We start from the raw sequence: 22,234 nt of genomic DNA on the forward strand, positions 1-22,234 counted from the left end.
GAGGAGCCTGGTAGACTACAGTCCATGGGGTGGCTAGGAGTCGGACATGACTGAGCGACTTGACTTTCACTTTTCACTTTCATGCATTGTAGAAAGAAATGGCAACCCACTCCAGTGTTCTTGCCTGGAGAATCCCAGGGACAGGAGAGCCTGGTGGGCTGCCGTCTCTGGGGTCGCACAGAGTCGGACACGACTGAAGCGACTTAGCAGCAGCAGCAGCAGTTGGGGGTTTAGACATCTATGCTTCTCATCTATTTCCCTAAGTTCTACTTCTGACAGATTTTTCACCAAAGCTGAAATTTCCCTACTACCAATAGCAGTGGTGACCTACCACTTTCCAGGAATGGATCTAAGCCCTTATGTGGCTGTCACTCAACTCCTTTAGCTCTCAAGAGCCACATCTGCAAAATACTGTCATACTGTTGGACTGATACCTTGTAGACCTCATAGTTCTCAAATTTTCTGAAATTATGTTAGGAAAATATTAATTCTATGCTCAAGATTGTTAAAGCTTAATGATGAGTAATGGGATTTCATTATACTGTTCTATTTTTTATGCAACTAAAATTTGCCATAATAAAAAATTCTTTTAAAATGCTTCATTATCTAAGGAATAATATACCAGCTGATCTTCACTAAAACACATAAATTAACAGTAATTTGGAAATTATCTTCATCTTTGTATTTATCTTTCAAATGGAATAGATATGTAAAAACAACTATGATGGTAATTGAATTTTTCCATCTGTTCCACATTTTGTAAAAGCAAAATCTGTATGTAATAAAATCAAACAACATTATTCTTCTTCGCTTAAAAACAGCCCTAAATTTTGTCTTTAGTAGTTGCAGTTTCCCCTGGGGGACAAGCATTCATTTAATTCTTGTGGGAGCCCATCCTGATGTAAGTAAACGCTGTGTTTTATTTACAGTTCTGCCAGACTTTGCCCAAATTCCTTTCTTTAAGGGATGCACTTATTGGACAAGAAGTTCTCTGTTCAAACAGACACTGTCACCCTGGGTTTGGCTGAATAGAGAGTTTGAATCACTGAGAACTAGAATATCAACTTTCTAAACCACACCATATCTGCTAGGGTATGCAATGTTCACCAAAAAGTTTGAGCAAATAAACTGAATTGAAAAAAAACAATTTCCCACATTATTAAGGTCCCACAAACAATGCAATGCTCTCTTTTGAAAGATCAGCATTATCAACGATAACAATTATCCCACATAAACATTATTCATTCAAATAAGGAAAGCTGAAATGTTTAAAATATAAATAACTAGCAAAATTCAACCAGATGTTTTATCATGGTTCATTATTTTTTTTTCTTTTTTCTTTTGTAGTCCAAAGTCCCTTAATCAATGCAAGAGAAAATATATGTTCTAAGTTTTAATATGTTTTCTTTAAATTTTCACTTAGCTATTAAAATCTAGCCTATATAAATCTAGAAAAGAATGAGGATTCTTGCTAGTCTTCAGAGTATCTTTCTTCTGGAATGTCAATTCCCCTGCACTATTTAGAGTTCAACGTGAGGTAAACAACATTTGATGGTGATGGGCTTTCTCTGAAATGGATAATTAAAGAGGTATTGCTTTATTATGTCTTGAAGTATTTGGAATCTCAGTTTACTACTCACAGCTTATTTATGATTCACAAATAGTTGTTCCTTAGATTCCACATATATGATTTTGGTATTTCAAGATCTATTAGCTCAAAAACCCACCTAGAAACACAAAACTGAACAAAACAGAACAAAAACTTCTCCACTGCATACCACTTGGTTGGCACCAGTTCCCTCCAACATGTAACTGTAAGACATACATCTTTGGACATTAAAAAAAAAAAAAGAAGAATTGGTCAGGACAACTTCATTGTAGAAGCAAATAAATGGTTTTAAGAACAGCTATTGCTGCTGTGGACGAGGTAAATATTTGATTACACGACACAGAAAATAGTAACAAGCAAATACAGTCATTTTAAAAATGGCTAATGTACTTCCAAGTGCCATCCTCAAATACTTTCATCCAACCAAATGAGAAAACAGAAATAATCCCTAGTCAAACCTTGAGGGAAAAAGACAGATATGAGCAGATTTTTAATGGAGAAGAGCTTTGGCAGAAAGGTGGTTACCCAGATTCTAGAAACCAAAGCAATTTATTTTATTTTATTTATTTTGCATCTTCAGATCTAGATGCTTTAAAATATGGCCATTCTGAAGGAATGGGTCAAATGACCAGCTTTAAACAAAGAGAAGGATGGAAGAGGTGATCCTAAGTACAGAATTCAAAACTGGACACAGAAGTTCAGTTGAGCTTCTAGTGACATTTAAGAACAGTCAGTATAATGTAGACCAAGATTCATGCTTGAAAGAAATCTGCAAGATGCTGTAAACATAATTTTACAGCCTTGTTCATTTCCCTCTTAACAGCTAGCATCAGTGTACTTACCACTGTGACTGGCCTGAGTTTTGGTTATTTTCAGTAATCAGCACTCCCATCCATCATGCTCTCCATTTTTATTTATTTTGCTTGCTCTCCCAGAGGCTGATCGCTATGCAGTGACAGCTGCAGCCTCCTCTGCCTTCTGGCTGGTTTGGCCGATAGGAGGCACCAGCACTTTGGGAGGGTCTTAGAGAAAGATGAGTTCAGGGCATTGCGTATTCTTCAGGTCCTTGCTGGAGGTTGGGAGTTGGCGCCATCGCTTCTGAATGTTGCAGCTTCCGTCAGGCTGTCGTCTCCATACAGCTATTCTCTCTGCTTTCACTAAAGTTTCCCCTCCTCTCACCCCTTCTCTCCCACCTTCCTCGAAATACAGAAATCTAAAAGTGATACCACTGCCTCAGTGAACTGAAAACATTAAATCCACAATAAAAGATTTTTTTAATGCAGAGAAGTTGATTCATACCATATGTCCATTTCAATAGCCTAGTTGGCTGGTGCAAAGCTTGATAAGTCTTGGAGAATGACTGAGCCTTATCACAATCTTAATCTGCAGTTCTGGATAAGGAAAAATCACTGTGGTCCCCAATAGCTAGTATAAAGCTATCAACTTAACCTATAATTTTGAAAATCTAACAAAGATGATTAGAAGCAGTTGGCTTCTCAGAGACAAAGTGTATCTTTACCATTTTGTTTTCAGCCCTCTCTCATCACATAGTCCCTACAATCTTTATATGCTGTGGAATGTTATACTGGATTGTTTGTTATACTGACAACCACATGTATTACATGCATTTTGGGATTAGAAATAAAGAAAGCTAGATGCTTTAATAAGATCCATGCACACCAGAGGGTGGAAGATAAACTAGAGAAGTTTCAGAGGTCTATGACTAGGCAATGTCAGGATATTACTTAGAAAGTGACAGAAACTAGCTATATCTTCTATCACTTACCACGAAGGGAGAGGCACACTGCTTGCTGGGTCTTTTCTGGATTCTGGAACAAAGTACACCGGGTTTGAGTTGTGAGTTCAGAGTGGGCTCCACATCATAAAAGGCATATGCCCTCAGTTTACTGAATTCTAAGTAGGTTTATCTATAAGTTGCATTTTAAAGAATTATTTCAAATGCCCAATGTTTAGCTTCAAATTAAAAAAAAAAAAAACATGAGTTAGAATAGCCAAGAAATTAATTGCCTGTTATCATGCACTCAAAAATCAAACCCTTCTAGTACAAATATTTTCATTTAATAGACAAGCTTCCAACTAAGTGCCTTTCTTCTACAGTTTTCAACCCAGATGGTTTATTCCACTCTTCTTGTTATGTATTATCTATAGGAGCAACACTTAGATGAAATACAAAATCTATTTACCAAATTTCTATCACTGCTTATTTTATAATTTACTGTACATTTTCACCTTTCTTTTCTACAATATTAGGTAGAAGAACTTGATTATAAAAAGCTAGACTATTTTAAAACTTCAGGTTTACACAATTTTTAACAGTAAAACAACTACCACTCTTTATTTCTCGGTGGAGTCAACTGTCACATAAGTGGAGAATCACTTCAAGATTGATGTCGTCTGCCCCGGCCATGCCCCGTGCAATTCTTTATGGCTTCATACCAAAAACACTGTGTGGAAAAAAAAAAAAAAAAAACACTTGGGATGTGTAGATATTATGCTCCTGCCAGTATTTTCAGTGAATATATTCATCACCTCGGGCAAGTCACTTCATCTCATTTTACATCCGCAGCATGAGGACGGAAGGGACTCATGCATATCTCTTTCTAAAACTCTGCATCACGTACAGACCTTTATCCTGTGTGCAGGAGGTATACACCACATCTACACTCAGGCCACAAAACATTGACTTGATTTTTGTTGACCAAAGAAGATATAAGACAATTTCAAACATGAGAGGAAACAGATAAATAATTCTGTTCTTTAAAATGCACTAAATGGAGGGCGGTTCTAAGATGGCAGAGGAATAGAATGGGGAGACCACTTTCTCCCCCACAAATTCATCAAAAGAACATTTGAACGCTGAGTAAATTCCACAAAACAACTTCTGAATACTGGCAGAGGACATCAGGCACCCAGAAAGGCAGCCCATTGTCTTCGAAAGGAGGTAGGAAAAAATATAAAAGATAAAAAGAGACAAAAGAGCTAGTAGGGATGGAGATCCGGCCCGGGAAGGAAGTCTTAAAAAATAGAGAAGTTTCCAAACACCAGGAAACACTTTCACTGGCAGGTCTGTGGTGAGCCTTGGAACCTCAGAGGGCAACATAACTGTGAGGAAAAATAAATAAATAAATAAAACCCACAGATTATGTGCCTAAGGCAATTCCCAGTGGAGAAGCAGCTCAGATGCTTGCATCTGCCACTAGCAAGCAGGGGCTGGGCAGGGAGGCACGGGCTGCATTGCTTAGAGTAAGGACCAGGCCTGAATGCCCCAAGGGCAATCCGAGGGAACTAACTTGAGATAGCAAACCAGACTGTGGGATAGCTATCCTGTGAAAAGCCCTAACCTAAGACACTGCCAGGCCCACTCACAGAACAAAGGACTGAGCAGAACTAGCCGGCTGTGGACTGGCCCATCCTCTGCCAGAGACAGGCAGGTGAGGGCAGCCAGAGCCAGAAGGGGGCAACCACAGCCCCAGAGAGACATCATCCACCAAACTGCAAGCAGGCTTTGTTGCTAACCAAGAATTCTTGGGATTCTGGATGGTCGACATCCACAGGGAGGGTCGCAGCCAGAGATCAGCTCCCCAGAAGAGACACACGGCACACCTGAGAAGGTGCGCAGTTTGTACACCCAGAAAACCGAGCAGCAGGGACAGGGGAGGCAATAAGTTGCAGCGACCGTGCTCGCCAAGCACCTGGTCACCTGAGCTGCTTGGACCTGGGAAGGGCACAAAACACAGGCCCAAACCAAGTCTGTGCCTCTGTAGAGTACCCGAGAACCTGAACCTGAGCAGCTTAGACCTGGGAAGTACATGAAACCGGGGCCTGCCTCAGACAGTTCCCTGGCAGAGCAACCTAGAGCCTGAGCAGTATAGACTGGGAAAGCACATACGCTGTGAGTGGGGGCAAACCCAGTGTGGCCGAGACATGGCAAACACTCCCCACACACGCCAATGTTATTTGTTTGCAGAGTTCCTCTCTCCCCACAGCACGACTGAACAAGTGAGCCTAAAAAAGTGACCACCACCACCCCCTTGTGTCAGGGCAGAAATTAGAAACTGAAGAGATCAGCAAACAGAAGAAGCAGAACATAGGGAACAGCTTTGGAAGTGACAGGTGAACTAGATTAAAACCCTGCAGCTAGCACCGACTACATAGGAAGGGGCCTATAGATCTTGAGAAGTATAAGTCGGATCAAGGAACTATCTGAAAATGAACTGACCCCACACTGCCCACAACAACACCAGAGAAAGTCCTAGATATGTTTTTACTATTATCATTTTTTAAATTTACCACAAAAAAAAATCTTTTTTTATTTTTTTTTAAATTTTAAGTCCTCTATTACTCCTTTAATTTTCAGTTTTATAACCTACTATTACTTTGCTAAAAAAAAAAGACCCTATTTTTTAAAGCAAACTTCATATATATATATATTTTATAATTTTTATTACTTTGTTTTTTTCTTTAATATTGTATTTTTGAGAATTCAAACTCTACCCTAGATTTTTAATCTTTTCTTTTTGGTATTTGTTATCAACTTTGTACCTTTAAGAACCCAATCTTCAGTACCTATTTTTACTTGGGAGCAAGATTACTGGCTTGACTGCTCTCTCCCACTTTGGACTCTCCTTTTTCTCCACCAGGTCGCCTCTATCTCCTCCCTCCCCCATCTCTTCTCTACCCAACTGTGTGAATCTCTTTGTGTGTTCCAGACGGTGGAGAACACTTAAGGAACTGATTACTGGCTGGATCTGTCTCGCTCCTTTTGATTCCCCCCTTTATCCTCCTGGCCACCTCTGTCTCTTTCCTCCCTCTTCTCTTCTTTGTGTAACTCCATGAACATCTCTGATCGGTCCAGACTGTGGAGAGCACATAAGGAAGTGATTACTGGCTAGCTTGCTCTCTCCTCTTTTGATTCCCCCTCTTTTCCTTCTGGTCACCTCTATCTCCCTCCTCCCTCTTCTCTTCTCCATGTAACTCTGTGAACCTCTCTGGGTGTCCCTCACTGTGGAGAAACTTTTCATCTTTAACCTAGATGTTTATCAACAGTGCTGTGTAGAAGGAGAAGTATTGAGACTACTGTAAAAATAAGATTGAAAACCAGAAGCAGGAGGATTAAGTCCAAATCCTGAGAACATGAGACAACTCCTGACTCCAGGTAACATTAATCAATAGGAGCTCATCAAACACCTCCATACCTACATTGAAACCAAGCACCACCCAAGGGCCAACAAGCTCCAGGGCAAGACATACAAAGCAAATTATCCAGCAACACAGGAACATAACCCTGAGCCTAATACACAGGCTGACCAAAGTCACACCAAACCCACTGACATCTCATAACTCATTCCTGGACATTTCATTGCACTCCAGAGAGAAGAAATCCAGCTCCACCCACCAGAACACTGACACAAGCTTCCCTAAGCAGGAAACCTTGACAAGCCACCCATCCAATCCCACCCACAGTGAGGAACCTCGACAATAAAGAGGAACCACAAACTGCCAGAATACGGAAAGGCCACCCCAAACACAACAAAATAAACAAGATGAACAGTCAGAGAAATGCCCAGCAGGTAAAGGAACATGATAAATGCCCACCAACCAAACAAAAGAGGAAGAGATAGGGAATCTACCTGATAAAGAATTCTGAATAATGATAGTGAAAATGATCCAGAATCTTGAAAACAAAATGGAGTTACAGATAAATAGTCTGGAGACAAGGATTCAGAAGATGCAAGAAAGGTTTAACAAGGACCTAGAAGAAATAAAAAAAGAGTCAAAATATAATGAATAATGCAATAAATGATATCAAAAACACTCTGGAGGGAACTAACTAGAATAACAGAAGCAGAAGACAGGATAAGTGAGGTAGAAGATAGAATCGTAGAAATAAATGAATCAGAGAGGAAAAAGGAAAAATGAATTAAAAGAAATGAGGACAATCGCAGAGATTTCTGGGACAATGTTAAACGCCCCAACATTCGAATCCTAGGAGTCCCAGAAGAAGACGCCAAAAAGAAAGACCATGAGAAAATACTTGAGGAGATAATACTTGAAAACTTCCCTAAAATGGGGAAGGAAATAATCACCCAAGTCCAAGAAACCCAAGGCAAAACACCACAAGACACATATTAATCAAATTAACAAAGATCAAACACAAAAGACAACTATTAAAAGCAGCAAAGGGAAAAACAACAAATAACACACAAGGGAATTCCCATAAGGATAACAGCTGATCTTTCAATAGAAACTCTTCAGACCAGGAGGGAATGGCAGGACATACTTAAAGTAATGAAAGAAAATAACCTACAGCCCAGATTACTGTACCCAGCAAGGATCTCATTCAAATATGAAGGAGAAATCAAAAGCTTTACAGACAAGCAAAAGCTGAGAGAATTCAGCACCACCAAACCAGCTCTCCAACAAATGCTAAAGGATCTTCTCTAGACAGGAAGCACAGAAAGGGTGTATAAGCTCGAACCCAAAACAATAAAGTAAATGCCAATGGGATCATACTTATCAGTAATTACCTTAAACATAAATGGGTTGAATGCTCCAACCAAAAGACAAAGACTGGCTGAATGGATACAAAAACAAGACCACTATATATGTTGTCTCTAAGAGACCCACCTCAAAACAGGGGACACATATAGACTGAAAGTGAAGGGCTGGAAAAAGATATTCCATGCAAATAGAGATCAAAAGAAAGCAGGAGTAGCAATACTCATATCAGATAAAATAGACTTTAAAACAAAAGCTGTGAAAAGAGACAAAGAAGGATACTACATAATGATCAAAGGATCAATCCAAGAAGATATAACAATTATAAATATATATGCACCCAACATGGGAGCACCGCAATATGTAAGACAAATGCTAACAAGTATGAAAGGGGAAATTAACAATAACACAATAATAGTGGGAGACTTTAATACCCCACTCACACCTATGGATAGATCAACTAAACAGAAAATTAACAAGGAAACACAAATTTTAAATGATACAATAGACCAGACAGACGTAATTGATATCTATAGGACATTTCATCCCAAAACAATGAATTTCACCTTTTTCTCAAGTGCACACGGAACCTTCTCCAGCATAGATCACATCCTGGGCCATAAATCCAGCCTTGGTAAATTCAAAAAACTGAAATCATTCCAAGAATCTTTTCTGACCCCAATGCAGTAAGATTAGATCTCAATTACAGGAGAAAAACTATTAAAAATTCCAACATATGGAGGCTGAACAACACGCTGCTGAATAACCAATAAATCACAGAAGAAATCAAAATATGCATAGAAATGAATGAAAATGAAAACACAACAACCCAAAACCTGTGGGACCTGTAAAATCAGTGCTAAAGGGAAGGTTCACAGCAATACAGGCATACTTCAAGAAACAAGAAAAAAAGTCAAATAAATAACCTAACTCTACACTTAAAGCAACTAGAAAAGGAAGAAACAAGAACCCCAGGGTTAGTAAAAGGAAAGAAATCTTAAAAATTAGGGCAGAAATAAATGCAAAAGAAACAAAAGAGACCATAGCAAAAATCAACTAAGCCAAAAGCTGGTTCTTTGAGGAGATAAATAAAATTGACGAACCATTAGCCAGACTCATCAAGGAACAAAGGGAGAAAAATCAAATCAATAAAATTAGAAATGAAAATGGAGAGATCACAACAGACAACACAGAAATACAAAGGATCATAAGAGACTACAATCAGCAACTATATGCCAATAAAATGGACAATTTGGAATAAATGGAAAAATTCTTAGAAAAGTACAACTTTCCAAAACGGAACCAGGAAAAAATAGAAAATCTTAACATACCCATCACAAGCACAGAAATTGAAACTGTAATCAGAAATATTCCAGCAAACAAACCAAACAAAAGGACCAGACGGCTTCACAGCTGAATTCTACCAAAAATTTAGAGAAGAGCTAACACCTATTCTACTCAAACTCTTCCAGAAAATTGCAGAGGAAGGTAAACTTCCAAACTCATTTTATGAGGCCACTATCACCCTAATACCAACACCTGACAAAGATGCCCCCAAAAAAGAAAACTATAGGCCAATATCACTGATGAACATAGATGGAAAAATCCTTAACAAAGTTCTAGCAAACAGAATCCAACAACATATTTAAAAGATCATACATACATCAAGACCAAGTGGGCTTTATCCCAGGGATGCAAAGATTCTTCAATATCTGCAAATCAGTCAATGTAATACACCTCATTAACAAATTGAAAAATAAAAACCATATGATTATCTCAATAGATGCAGAGAAATCCTTTGACAAAATTCAACATTCATTTATGATAAAAAAAAAACCCTCCAGAAAGCAGGAATAAAAGGAACATACCTCAACATAATAAAAGCTATATATGACAAACCCACAGCAAACATTATCCTCAATGGTGAAAAACTGAAAGAATTTCCCCTAAAATCAGGAACAAGACAAGGGTGACCACTCTCACCATTACTATTCATAGTTTTGGAAGTTTTGGCCAGAACAATCAGAGCAGAAAAAGAAATAAAAAGAATCCAGATGCAAAAAGAAGGAGTAAAACTCTCACTCTTTGCAGATGACATGATCCTCTACATAGAAAATCCTAAAGACTCCACCAGAAAATTACTAGAGCTAATCAATGAATATAGCAAAGTTGCAGGATATAAAATCAACACACAGAAATCCTTTGCATTCCTATACACTAATAATGAGAAAATCGAGAAATTAAGGAAACAATTCCATTCACCATTGCAACGGAAAGAATAAAATACTTAGGAATATATCTACCTAAAGAAACAAAAGACCTATATATAGAAAACTATAAAACACTGGTGAAAGAAATCAAAGAGGACACTAATAGATGGAGAAATATACCGTGTTCACGGATCAGAAGAATCAATATAGTGAAAATGAGTATGCTACCCAAAGCAATCTATAGATTCAATGCAATTCCCATCAAGCTACCAACAGTATTCTTCACAGAGCTAGAACAAATAATTTCACAACTTGTATGGAAAAACAAAAAACCTCGAATAGCCAAAGCAATCTTGAGAAAGAATGGAACTGGAGGAATCAACCTGCCTGGCTTCAGGCTCTACTACAAAGCCACAGTCATCAAGACAGTATGGTACTGGCACAAAGACAGAACTATAGATCAATGGAACAAAACAGAAAGCCCAGAGATAAATTCACACACTTATGGACATTTATCTTAGACAAAGGAGGAAAGAATATACAATGGAGAAAAGACAATCTCTTTAGCAAGTGGTGCTGGGGAAATTGGTCAACCAGTTGTAAAAGAATGAAACTAGAACACTTTCTAACACCATACACAAAAATAAACTCAAAATGGATTAAAGATCTAAACGTAAGACCAGAAACTATAAAACTCCTAGAGGAGAACATAGGCAAAACACTCTCTGACATAAATCACAGCAGGGTCCTCTATGACCTACCCCCCAGAATACTGGAAATAAAAGCAAAAATAAACAAATGGGACCTAATTAAAATTAAAAGCTTCTGCACAACAAAGGAAACTATAAGCAAGGTGAAAAGACAGCCTTCAGAATGGGAGAAAATAATAGCAAACAAAGCAATGGACAAAGAATTTATCTCAAAAATATACAAGCAACTCCTGCAGCTCAATTCCAGAAAAATAAATGACCCAATCAAAAAATGGGCCAAAGAACTAAACAGACATTTCTCCAAATAGACATACAGATGGCTAACAAACACATGAAAAGATGCTCAACATCACTCATTATTAGAGAAATGCAAATCAAAACCACAGTGAGGTACCATTTCACGCCAGTCAGAATGGCTGCTATCCAAAAGTCTACAAGCAATAAATTCTAGAGAGGGTGTGGAGAAAAGGGAACCCTCTTACACTGTTGGTGGGAATGCAAACTAGTACAGCCACTATGGAGAACAGTGTGGAAACTCCTTAAAAAAACTGGAAATAGAACTGCAATATGACCCAGGAATCCCACTGCTAGGCATACACACTGAGGAAACCAGAATTGAAAGAGACACGTTTACCCCAATGTTCCTCGCAGCACTGTTTATAATAGCCAAGTCATGGAAGCAACCTAGATGTCCATCAGCAGATGAATGGATAAGAAAGCTGTGGTACATACACACAATGGAGTATTACTCAGCCATTGAAAAGAATACATTTGAATTTGTTCTAATGAGGTGGATGAAACTGGAGGCTATTACACAGAGTGATTTAAGCCAGAAAGAAAAACACCAATACAGTACATTAATGCATATATATGGAATTTAGAAAGAAGGTAACAATAACCCTGTATGCAAGACAGCAAAAGAGACACAGATGTATAGAACGGTCTTTTGGACTCTGTGCGAGAGGGCAAGGGTGAGATGATTTGGGCGAATGGCATTGAAACATGTATATTATCATATGTGAAATGAATCACCAGTCCAGGTTCAATGCATGATACAGGGTACTCGGGGCTTGTGCACTGGGATGACCCAGAAGGAGGGGACGTGGAGGGAGGTAGGAGGGAGGCTCAGGATGGGGAACACATGTGCACCCGTGGTGGATTCATGTCGATGTATGGCAAAACCAATACAATACTGTAATTAGCCTCCAATTAAAATGAATAAATTTATTTTTAAAAAAAAAAGGTTAACACATGTGCCTGTTAAGTTGTAGACATTCAGTAAATAGACATTAAATAAAAACAAAATGTACTAAATGGCTTATTAAGAACATTCTTTTTGTTTTAGCAACCATAATGAAATAGAGACTCTAAGTGGAAAGCAAAGTCTTATTTCATTCAGGTTGCTATAACAAACGTACTATACATGGAGTGATTTATGAACAACACAAGTTTATTTCTTGCAGTCTTGGAGGCTGAAAGTCTGGGATCAGGGAGACAGCATGGTCAGGTTGTGGTGGGAACTGTCTTCTGGGCTGTAGACAGCCATCTTCTCCTGGTATCCTCATATGGCAGAGCAGAAAAAGAGAGTAAACTCTTGTACAAGGGTGTTAATCCCACTCATGAGGGCTCTATCCTCATGATCTCATCTAATCCTAATTGCCTCCATAAGGCCCTACCTTGGAATACCATGACATGAGGAGAGAGGGTAGGGTTTCAACATGAGTTTGGGGTACACAAACAGCTTGTAATAGAAAGCACTATTTTCCAAAAGGCCATCTTGCAAATAGTTTTAGCACTGCTTGTTGGATATTTGCATACAACTTGGAACTTTTCTTTGGCCAGGCTGCAAATGTAGACAACCCTAGAAAAGTAATGGTGATAAAGCAAGAAACCTCCATGATGAAGTTTGCTACAGCTAAGCCGCTTCAGTCGTGTTTGACTCTGGGCGACCCCAGAGACAGCAGCCCACCAGGCTCCCCTGTCCCTGGGATTCTCCAGGCAAGAACACTGGAGTGGGTTGCCATTTCCTTCTCCAATGCATGAAAGTGAAAAGTACAAGTGAAGTCGCTCAGTCGTCTCCGACCCTTAGCGACCCCATGGACTGCAGCCCACCAGGCTCCTCCATCCATGGGATTTTCCAGGCAAGAGTACTGGAGTGGGGTGCCATTGCCTTCTCCGATAATGAAGTTTAGTAAGAGAAAATATAGTTATTCTTTAAAAATCAAGCTTCTCACAATGGTTGCTTTGAACCAACTGCAATTACTGTTCCTACACAGTGTAGGCATCCACCTTTAATAAAACTGGCAGTGTTTAAAATCCCAGAAAACTCATCAAGCAGTATAAAAGCATTCTGCTCCATGTATAAAATGCTTTGTCCCTGTTGAGACTGAGCTAATGACACTGTCAATAGCACAAAGGTGGCAAAGAGACACTTACATGGGCATTAATATCCAAAGAGGGAAAGAAGAGACAGCTTTGCACTTCAATTACTGCTTGTCTCAACCCAAGAAAATGTAAATGCTCCTGAAAATAAAGCTTAGATTTATTACGTGTCCATGTCCATCTAAAGCCCTTATTAGGGGAAGTGGCTCAGACGTATGTGTTGTTATAAAGTATTCTAGGATGATAAATAATGTCAATCAGTGACTGATGGGATGTGATGCATTCAAGGTTAAAGGGGGGGAAACTGCAAGTTTGGAGGTTTGCATTTATTTTTAGAGAAGTGAAGTGAAGTGAAGTTGCTCAGTACTGTCTGACTCTTTGCAACCCCATGGACTGTAGCCTACTGGGCTCCTCCATCCATGGGATTTTCTAGGCAAGAGTACTGGAGTGGGTTGCCATTTCCTTCTCCAGAGGACCCAGGGATCAAACCCGTGTCTCCCGCATTGTAGGCAGACGCTTTACCATCTGAGCCACAAGGGAAGCCCTGTAACATGCTGGGAACATTTTTAGAGAAGAGTATTAAACAGTGGCCTTTCTGCAATATTATGAGAATTGGTTCCCTCTTCCTGCCTCCCTCATTTTCCACACAAGCAAATCTGAATCCTTTAGAAGATACTTCAGAATTCTCAGCTGTAAGTAAAAAGATAGCTTTCAAAAATTCTTGTAAAAAAACAAAAATAAAAAACCCCTGTTTATGCAGGGAATAGTCTGAGAAGAAATCTATAGGAATTACCAAGTGAATGAAATCAAGGTTCACAGTGCTGTGTGCTGTGAGCCATACACATAAAAGATTTTTCATTAAAGCAAAAAGGAGTTCAAATATAAAAATATTAGATAAATTGGTTGTTTTTTAAATACATGCAGCAAAGTATGTTTTTTCAGTTTCTTCTTTGAGTGATTTATATGCATATATATTTTACAGTGATTTTAATAGAATTAGAAAACACAAATATTTGGCTAGATATAGAGAATTATCCAACAATTACTGTTGACTAAAACTGGAATAGAGCCTGGGTAGCTCAGTTGGTAGAGCATCAGACTTTTAATCTGAGGGTTCAGGGTTCAAGTCCCTATCCATACACTATGGTTCTGTGTTTTAGGACTTCGGTGGTGGCTCAGTGCTAAAGAATCCACCTGCCAATTCAGAAGACTTCAGTTCGACCTCTGGATCTGGAAGAACCCCTGGAGAAGGAAATGACAGGCTACAGTCCATGGGGTCACAAAAGAGTCAGACACAACTTAGTGACTAAACAACAATACTGGAATAGCTTCTTTTATGAGGTAGCCTCATGAGACTTAACAACTAAAAAATAAGAAAAAGAACCCATTGGACTCATATTGAGTATATTTGACCAATGTTGGCAATAGTGCAGTGGGTGGGAGATTAAAAAAATAAGTAACCTTTAAAGAGAATTCTATTCATAGCAGCACTTCACAGCAGCCAAATGGTGGAAACAATCCACTTGTCCATCAACTAACGAATGACCAAACAAATGTGGTATAGCCATAGAGTGAAACATTTTCAACTATAAAAAGGAATGAAGCATTGACACATGCTACAATAGGGATGAACCTTAAAAACAGTTTCATTTAAACAGTTAAATGAAAGAAGCCAGACACAAAAGGTCACCTATTATATGATTCCATATACATGAAATATACAGAACAGGTAAATCCATAGAGGCAGAAAGCAAATTGATGGTTCCAAGGTCTAGAGAGACAGGGGCTGGGACTGAACTATTAAATGCATATGGGATTTTCTTTGGGGATGATGAAAATGTTTTGGAGCTAGATAGAGGTAGTGATTACACAACACTGTGAATGGACTAAATGTGGGTAACTTGTATGTCCTAAAATTATTAATTTCATGTTATGTTAATTTTACCTGAATTATTTTTCTTTTTTTTTGTTGGGGGGGGTAGGAGAGGGAGGTCACACCACACAGGATGCAGAACTACCTCCCAGACCAGAAATCAAAGCCTTGCCCCTAGCAGTGAAACTACCGGACCGCCAGGGAAGTCCTCAATTCCTAAAAATGCAAAAAGTTATAAATATGAGGGTAGTCTGGTATCACTGCGGTGGAAATTAACAGCCCTGGGAAACAGAATTGAAAACTTAGAAAAATTCAGTTACACATGAAAAACAATCCATTTCTATGATTCTATAACAATTTGTAAATTAAAATTCTGAATTAAATTTATGATTATTGTTGTCATATTATATGGAACTAATAGATTAAGTAAATTATGTCTAAAGTTGTTGCTGTTGTTTAGTTGCTAAGCCGTGTCTGACTCTTTTGTGACCCCATGGACTGTAGCCTCCAGGCTCCTCTGTCCAGGGGATTTTCCAGGCAAGAGTACTGGAGTGGGTTGCCATTTCCTTCTCCAGGGAACCTTCCCAACCCAGGGATCAAACCTGCATCTCCTGTGTTGGCAGTCGGGTTCTTTATCACTGAGCCACCAGGGAAGACTTAATTCTAAAATTACTCCATTGATTTGAAACAGAGTAATTTATGTACCCAAGGTTTTGACAAAGTACTAGTGGATGAGAACTAGGATACAGTCCTATATTCCTTTCAGATTAAATACATATTTTTATAAGTTTCTCAAATCCATTGAGGGTCAGATGAGTTGATAAGCCAGCTAATCATATATTACAAGGAGTTACAGTAAATGACTTGAATAAACTGATATCTAAAAACGATTCACTCTTTGCTTTCAAACTTGTTATGATTACTTTCAGCATCTTTAAGTCTGAACTAAAATGTTCTTTCAACTGCTTTATTGTGGGATGACTCAGAGCCTAGCTTGGAAGCTGCAAAAAAACAACTTAGAAAAGCAAACTTGCCATTAAAGATCAAAGAGATGTCTGTAATTATTTCATTTGTGCAGAGCATTCTCTTGCCATGTCATTTACTATGCATGTGCTCTCATGGAGTTTACGTTCCAGGAGAATGCATGTTGATCTCAACGTTGATCTCTATTTATTAGAATGTTTCCCCTGGGAACCCTGTACCTTATAAGTTGGTAGGACTTCAGTGCCAGGGAAAGTTTATGAAACAGAGGGATGAGCTCCTCCTTCAGAGTCCAAGACCTGAGTTTGAGTACCAGCCCCATAATTATAATCTGTGGGACCTGTATGAGTTCCTATTCCTACCACAATAATTAACAAGACTAAATTCACAAGATTGTCAAAGGGATTCAATTAGATGATACATATGAAAAAATAATTTATAAATTTTAAAATTATATATAAATATATTTACATATGTATATTACAAATACATTTATAAAATATGTACATAATGTATACATATATATGCATATGACTTGTACATATTATATAATATGCAATATGTATATATTATATGTGTATATATGTATAAAATATGTTATATGATATACAATATGTATATATATTATATATATACCCTTGTGTACATGTAGAGAGAGAATATATGTACATATAGTTCTGTATACATGCCTCTTTTATAGAATTATTACATTGCATTTGGACCATTTCATCTCCCTTATGAGTCTCATGGAATCTGGTAAGTGGTAGGCATTCATTAAAGTTTGAATGAATGAATGACTGATTCACAAGCAACATCAAAAACTATGTGAATTTTATCTTTAAAATATTCAGTATTACCTTTATTCTACATAGTCTGTCTGTTGCCTACCATTGTTTTTTCAAAAAAGGGATTTTTTCACATAATTTTTAAAATATATGTAAAGATGCTATTTACATAGCACAGAATATCAATACTCAAAATAAATGTACAAAACATGTGCAACATTTCCACATAGAAAATTATAAATCTTGCATGTAAATTTTAAAAGACCTACAAAAATGAAATGCTGTAATAATATATTGGAGGAGTCAATATGATAAAGAAGTTAACTTTCCCAAATAATTGATTTATAAAATCAATGCAGTCCCAATCAGAATCTCAACAGGTTCTTTGTTTTCTTTTGTGGAGCTAGACAAGCTGATTCAAAAATTTATATGAAAACACAAAAGCTTAAGAACAATCAAAGCTCAAACAACTCAAGTAAAAAAATGGGCCAAAGAACTCAACAGACATATCACCAAAGAAGATATACAGATGACAAATAAGCATGAGAAAGATACTCCACATCACATGTCATTACAGTAAAGCAAACTGAAACAAGATATCACTGCACACAAATTAGAATGACCAAAATCCAGAACACAGACAACATCAAATGACGGTGAGAATGTGGACAACAGTAATTCTCTCTATGTATTCCTAGTGGGATTGCAAAATGATACAGCCACTTTGGAAGAGTTGGATGGTTTCTTACAAAACACACTCTTTCCATACAATTCAGTGTTCCTTCTCCTCAGAAGGAACCTATTTACTGAAAGGAGTGAAAAACTTTGTGTCCACACCTAAACCCGTACGTGGATATTTATAGCAGCTTTATTCACAACTGCAAAACCTAAAAGCAACCTCCTTCAACAGGTGAATGAATAAATAAAGTTTGGTATATCCAGACAATAGAATATTATTCAGTGTTAAAGAGAAATAATCAGTCGCAAGCCATAAAAAGACATGGAAAAATGTTAAATGCTTACTACCAAGCTAAAGAAGCCAATCTGAGAATGCTACATACTGTAAGATTTCAACTATATCATATTCTTGAAAAGCAAAACTGTGGAGATGATAAAAAGATCAGTTGTTGCCAGTGGGGAAAAGGGAAGGAAGAGGTGAATAGACAGAACACAGAGAATTTTTAAGGCAGTGAAAATGCTTTGAATGATATAATAATGATGATTATATGTCAATATACATTTGCCTAAATCCCATGGAATGTACAACACCAAAAGTGAACCCTAAGTAAATAAGGGACTTGGGATGATTATGGTGAGTCACTTTAAGGTCATCCTTAGTAAAACAAACAAACAAAAAATTACCTTTCTGCTGAGTGATGTTGATAATGCGAGAGGCTATGCATGTATAGGGGTAAAGAATATATGAAGAATCTCAGTATTTTCCTCTCAATATTTTTGTAAACCTAAAACTTCTCTAAAAAAAAAGTCTCAAAAAAAAAAAAGGAAAAGAGAAAGAGCCAAAGCACTCTTGAAGGAAAATAAGGTGGGACTTGTTTTACCAAAATCAAAACATTATAAAGTTGAAATAATGAAGGCAGTGTTTTGTTGGCATAAGGATAGAAAAATAGACCCATGTAACGGCACAGAGAGACTATAAATATACTCACCTGATTTATGCCAAATTAGCTCTAAAACACAGTGAGTAAAGGATGGACTTTTCCATAAATGGTGCTAGTTTAATTGGATACCCACCATCCATGAGGTATGGGTGAAAAATGAATATGGATGTGTGAGGCATGGGTAAAAAAATGAATTTTACCCATATCTCTCGCATAAACAACAATTCTAGATAGAGAATAGATCTAGATAAGAAAAGAGTTATACAGTTTGATAAGGTAATACAAAGTCATATATCACAACCTTGAGCCAGGTAGCTCATTTTTTACACAAGAAGCAAAAAGGTCTAAGAATAAGGGGGAGATAAGATCATTAAACCACCTTACTATGTAAAAACTGTGTTCACCAAAAGATAGCATTAGGAAAGTTAAAAAACAAGTCCAAAAAATGAGAAAAATATTGCTATACATATGACTGAGGAGCATGTAAGCAGGATAAACAAAACATACTTAGAAAAATCATAACAGAGAAATACACAACCCAAAAGAAAAATGGGCAAAAGACATATCCAAATGACCAATAAATCGATGAAAAAGTGTGGTACAGAACTAGTCATTGGGAAAATTAAAGCATAATTACATACTACTGCATATCCACTGCTGCTGCTGCTGCTGCTAAGTCACCTCAGTCATGTCCAACTCTGGGCGACCCCATAGACGGCAGCCCATCAGGCTCCCCCGTCCCTGGGATTCTCCAGGCAAGAACACTGGAGTGGGTTGCCATTTCCTCCCCCAGTGCATGAAAGTGAAACGTGAAAGTGAAGTCGCTCAGCCGTGTCCGACTCTTAGCGACCCCATGGACTGTAGCCCACCAGGCTCCTCCATCCATGGGATTTTCCAGGCAAGAATACTGGAGTGGGGTGCCATTGCCTTCTCCACATACCCACTACAATGGCTAAAATTAAAGGACTTTCTGTATCAAGATATGCAAAAACATGAAACAACTGGAATTCTCATGTTCTGTTGGTTAGTGTTCAACTGTTGTCAAGAATTTGGAAATCTATTAAATAGTATTCTCTAAAACTGAATAATATACATACCCTATAAGATAGCAACCCTAATACCAGAATATCCCTTAGAGAAGTGCTTACACATGTATCTCAAGAGACATGTAGAAGAATTCTCAGCATTAGTTGTAACAGCCAAAAACTGTAAACAAGCCCAATTGCCATCAATAATGAAATTGATAGATAAATCGTGATAATGTGTCCAGTGTAACAAAAAACAGCAATAACAAAGAATAAAATACTGCTATTCATAACAGCATGAATGAATCTTTGAGACATAATGTTGTATGAAATAAACCAGGCACAAAAATACATATTTGATAATTCTATTTATATGAATTATGAATTTTAATCAAACCAAACTATAATGGAGGAGGGAAATAATAGAAATTGGGAGTGCATTAGACGTAGGTCTTCTGTGGTGCTGGCAACTTTTTATTTCTTGATCTGGAAGGTGGAGTTCTACATTCACATTTTGTGCACTTTTTGATGAATGGATATTTTAAATTAAAAACTCAAAACCACAGAAGACAATATTTTTTGTAGAAAAGCTTGACAACCACAATACAGCATTGGGACAGCTATGAGTTAAGTTCAGGCATGTACAAAAAGTGAGATTACTAAACATCCAGATAAAATCCTATCTGAGAAGGAATGTGTTCCTGGTTTAGCAAAGAAGAAAAAAAAAGAAAAAACTACGTCTGACTAATCTATTTAAATTTCCAAAACCACTGAAAAATTTCCACATCAAAGGCTGGAAAAAAATATTTCCACCATGACTAGAGGTTGAGAGCACATTTGTCATGGGTAAGAAATTGGCTCAGAAAAAGGAGGAAAATAAAGGGGAAGAACAAATTGTACTCTCTGGATGAGTTTATAAAAGAACCTGTGCAATGTGGCATTTTTATAAGTAATCTTAATGGGAGTAAACAACAGTCTTTACATTTATTTTCACGTAACTTGTTTACCATAGTCTGCCTTCTTTGTCTTTCATCTTTTCCTCAGAAATCTTTCTGCATTGCTCTTTTTGTTTCTTTACATAGTCATTAGTTTGTTTCGTAATATTTACTGGGGGCTTTTGTACAGATTTATTGTGTGCAGATATCATGCTGGGCACTGAAAGTGTTGGTTGCTCAGTCGAGTCCAACTCTTTGCGACCCCATAGACTGAAGCCCACGAGGCTCCTCTGTCCGTGGGATTCTCCAGGCAAGAATACTGGAGATGCCTTCTCCAGGGGATCTTCCTGACCCAGGGATTGAACATGGATCTCCCACACGGCAGACAGATTCAATATCATATGAGGGAATGCCCCTCTTATTCATTAGTTTGTTTCATAGTATTTACTGGGGGTTTCTGTACAGATTTATTGTGTGCCGATATCATGCTGGGCACTAAAGTTTCAGTGATAAATAAGTAAGCCAGAAAATGCCCTTGCTGATTTTATATTCTACTAGAGGACACAGGTAATAATCAAGCAAGTAAATAAATAAGCAAGATAATTGCAGATTAAAATAACTGTTTTGAAGAAAATTAAAATGCTATGGAATACTATTAAAGTAATAAGGGACAGATTAAATGTAATTTAATTTGGGGTAAGAGCTACCTCAGAAACAGTATTTAGCAAAAGCCCATCTGAGGAGGGGAATTTCTATCTAAACCTTTAGGGATGAATCTATTCATGTATTTAACTTAGTAAATGCATACTGAATACCTGCTGTGTGACAGGCACCATTCTAGGCACTGGGAAATCAACAAGGAATGAGAAAGACAAAGATGCAACCTTTATGGTGTTAAAATTGAAGCCTGCAAAGAGTTTCACAGTGATGCAGCAAGGACTACAAATAAATATGGATGGGAAAAACCTTGATGGGCTAATTAAATTTTTAAAAGACTACAGTATCAGTAACATGTTAAATTATCCAGAGAGTGGCTTGCAATGGATTTGAAGAGCAGGCAGAGACCAGAGCATGTGTGATTCTCTAGGTCATGGAAAGAAGTCTGCTTTATATTCTTAGAATAATTAGAAGTCATTGGTGGATTTTAAGAAGACAAATGGCATGATTAGACTCCAAGTCATACTATACAGCTTTGTAGGGAATGATCTGAAGGGAATAATAGTATACATTTTTAAAAAAAAGGAAGTATCTATATTTAAGGCAAAAAAGGTATAGTGATCTGATCTGATATAGGAAAGTGGAGACGAAGAGAAGTAAACAAATTTGGAGAATAATTTGGGGACACAATCAATAGCATTTTCTGATAGATTGGTATTGCAATAAAAAGAAAGAAATAACAAGTTATTCTTTGCTTCTAGAAGAGACAACTAGATGGATTTTGACGTTATTTGCTAAAGTGGCAAAGAAAGAGAGAAGTTTAAACAAGAGATTTAGAGTGGAAAAACCACGTATTTCTGCTTCCTAAAATAGGTTATGTTTGAAAAGTGTAGGAAGCATCCAATTTTGATTTAAATAAGTAGTTTGAA

At 37.5% G+C, this 22,234-nt stretch overlaps 1 non-coding gene across 1 annotated transcript; it reads left to right on the plus strand.

Annotated features, from left to right (window-relative positions):
* Positions 1–14,498: 14,498 nt before the first annotated feature.
* TRNAK-UUU (transfer RNA lysine (anticodon UUU)) lies at positions 14,499–14,571 on the plus strand. Its single transcript has one exon. It is a non-coding gene; the product is annotated as a tRNA-Lys (tRNA).
* The last annotated feature ends 7,663 nt before the right edge of the window (positions 14,572–22,234 follow it).

The sequence above is a fragment of the Bos javanicus genome, chromosome 6 (assembly GCF_032452875.1).
Source record: "Bos javanicus breed banteng chromosome 6, ARS-OSU_banteng_1.0, whole genome shotgun sequence".
Classification (NCBI taxonomy): Eukaryota; Metazoa; Chordata; class Mammalia; order Artiodactyla; family Bovidae; genus Bos; species Bos javanicus.